This window comes from Gavialis gangeticus, unplaced genomic scaffold (genome assembly GCF_001723915.1).
Source record: "Gavialis gangeticus isolate Ggan-Ray unplaced genomic scaffold, GavGan_comp1, whole genome shotgun sequence".
NCBI classification, from domain to species: domain Eukaryota; kingdom Metazoa; phylum Chordata; order Crocodylia; family Gavialidae; genus Gavialis; species Gavialis gangeticus.
The window spans coordinates 15,878,737-15,881,737 of NW_017728997.1; positions in this window are offsets into that span (position 1 = coordinate 15,878,737).

A 3,001-nucleotide genomic window follows, 5' to 3' on the forward strand; every position below is an offset into this window, starting at 1 on the left:
CCGAGCCGAGCCGAGCCAGCCCGCGCCACGGGGCGGAGCCAGCCTGCATGTGCGGGGGGCGGCGCGGACACCGGGGCGGGCCTAGCCCCTCGGCCCTGCCCGGCGCCTCACCTGAGCCCTTCTCCGGGGGTCTTCCCACCCCTCAGGGGGGGCGTTACCCCGTGCCCTTCTGAGGGGGCTTTTCACCTAGTGGGGGGGCTTTATCCCTGTGCCCTTGGCAAGGGGTCTTCCCACCCCTCAGGGGGGCGTTACCCCGTGCCCTTCTGAGGGGGCTTTTCACCTGTCTGTGGTGCTTTTGTCACGGTGTCCTTCCACCTGCCAGGGGGGTCACTTATCCTGTGTGCTCTTCTCAAGGGGTCTTGTCATCTGGGAGGGTGTCTTCTGACCTGTCAGGGGGTCCCCTCACCTGTCACCGTGTCCTTATCCCTCGCCAAGGCGTCTTTTCACATGTCAGGGGGTCCTTCTCCCGTGTGCTCGTCACCGTGTGCTTGCACCCGCCAAGGTCTTCACTCGCCTGACGTGGGGTCCTCATCCCATGTGCGCTTCTCCAGGTGTTGTCTCACCTGTCAGGGTGTCCTTAACTCATGTGCCCTTGTCAGGGGATCCTCTCTCACCAAGTGGTCCTTATCCTGTGTGCCCTTATCAGGGTGTCTTTTCACCTGTCACGATGTCCGTTCCCCTTGTCAGAAGGGGGGAAGAAGGCAAAAGGGAAAAAAGACTGGTTTGCTCTGGAGTTATTTCAGCTTTTCCAGGGGCTTTTCCCCCTCAGAATAGGAGGGGATATTTTTTCTGGTGAAGGAACGCACCCCCCTCCGGCAGTGAAGTGTTTCCAAGTCTTTGCCACACCATCTGCCCTCGCTGCTGAAATCTGCCTATTCCTCCACACCCGGCCTGACATTAAAAAGTAATTTCCCAGCCCCAATTACATGGTACACTACATAGCGCATGTGGCCACTGACCTGTAATGTCATCCTACCGCTTTCGGAGGATCCGGCAGGGGCTTTGTACCATTTACGTGACAGCAGGACGATGGTTTCCGACTGGCATTGACATGGTTTCGGCATCGTTTCGTGACACATTCTTAATGGAATAGCATTCTTGCCACTGCCTCGCGTGGAGAACAGATCCCTTTTGTCTTTCGTCATTTGCATCATACTCTTGCACTGACAGAGTTTCATTTCCTTTTCACATGGAAACACAATAGGAACTTTGTGATGGACCCGTGTCCTGCCACCGCAAGGTTCAAGTCGAGACAAGGGGGGAGGGAGGCAATAACAGCAGCTAACACAGCCACAGGCCTGCAGAGGTCTGGGCTCCAGTCCTTTTGGGGGTAGTAACCCCAATACTCAAGCAAAGCACATGCACAGGCATTTACACTCCCCAGGTCTTAAGTAGGTCACCTATCGCAAATATTTTTACCTGTGAAATACCCAAAGCTTTTAGTCCAAGAACTAACCCAGGGGGAAAAGATTCAGTCAGTCCCACATAGGTCCATGACCTTGAGGTGAAAGACTGTAAAGCCACAATTAACCCCTGAGCAAACCACTTCTCTAGAGCGGTCTGCTCTTTGTGCCTAGATGTCTCAGCATTTACACTGCTCTCTTTCCTGAGGAGAAAGCGGAGGGCAAGCTTTTTTTTTTAGGGGAGGGTTAAAAACAGAGTGCAGGAACCTTGGTTTCTTATACTGGAAACATCCTAAGAAAGAAGAAACCAGGTTTTTTCTTCATTTGAAAATGTGGATGGACAACAAACAGCATTTTGACCAGCTCTAGCTATCATATAATGGGCATTTGGTGGCACAAGTGAAACAGGTTAGCAGTGTTAAACAGCGTACACCTGTTAGTCATCTCAGGATGGCCTGGAAGGAGCTAAGAGATGCAAGTTACCTGCTTATTCCCATGCATTATTCCTACAGGTTATTGCAGAGGTGTGCTGGCAGACTAGTCTGAAGAGTCTCACCATCATCTGGCAAGAGCTCCTGTGAGACCAGACGCAGGAGATGAAGAGGCTGGTGTATCATGCTGCTTCTTTTACAGGTTTTTAATTCTAGCCTGAAACCACAGCCCAGATAAATGAAGCACAGGTGAGCCGAGGTGTTGTCCTGACTCAAATGAGAGCCCAAATACTCTGCTGAAAAACATTAAACTACTGGTGAGCAACTAGCAGCCCATGGGTTTCTTTTATCATTGCTTGTGATTTATAGCAGCTTTCATGGTACCTTTCCCTTGATAGATTAGGTTTTTTATTAGACAGACTTTCAAGTGGAGATGTGTTAAATCAGCTCAGGAAGGTTCATGTCATTTCAGAAAGCCCACTGAAATATTTGCGGTACAACTGAAAAGCAGGTAGCATACACATGACACCAACCACTTTTTTCTCCCAATCACAGTTTTACCCGTTAAATTAATCTGAGTTTTTTGAAAGAGAGAGTTCAGCACTCCGCAGCCAGCTGTTATCAATTGGATTTCCAAACTTATTCCCTGAATCTCCTGGAAGCCTCATTCTCAGCATACGCCTCCGATTTATTCACATTGCCCTTGGTGTCTGTTTTCAGAGACCATCTAGGGCACATACAGGAAATGCTCATATTTTCAAGCACTGGGCACTTGCAAATTGGGCTGTCTTAGAGAAGCTACAAGAAACACTTGCTGCTTTTTAAATTGTTATGCCTGTCCTGTGACTGACAGATGCAAGTTCCTTTATCGTTATCTTTACTATCATTATTTATCTTACATCTGCTTCCCCAGTGCCGTATTGGTATTTTGGTTCTTAATCATTTGCTGCTGCTTTGGTACTTGGCCATCTCTGTTGCAGATCCCCCTTTGAAAGGAAACCCTTGGGTGACTATAGAACACCAGCCTGACTTCCAAGCTGAAGCTTATTGCCTTCTCTATCCTTTAAGTCTTCCAGATGGCTGTTACCACTTGTGCAACAATATGGCAGAATATGCCTTTTTTGGCTCCCACATCTGCTCCCTTAACAGAGAAAACCCACAAGAGCT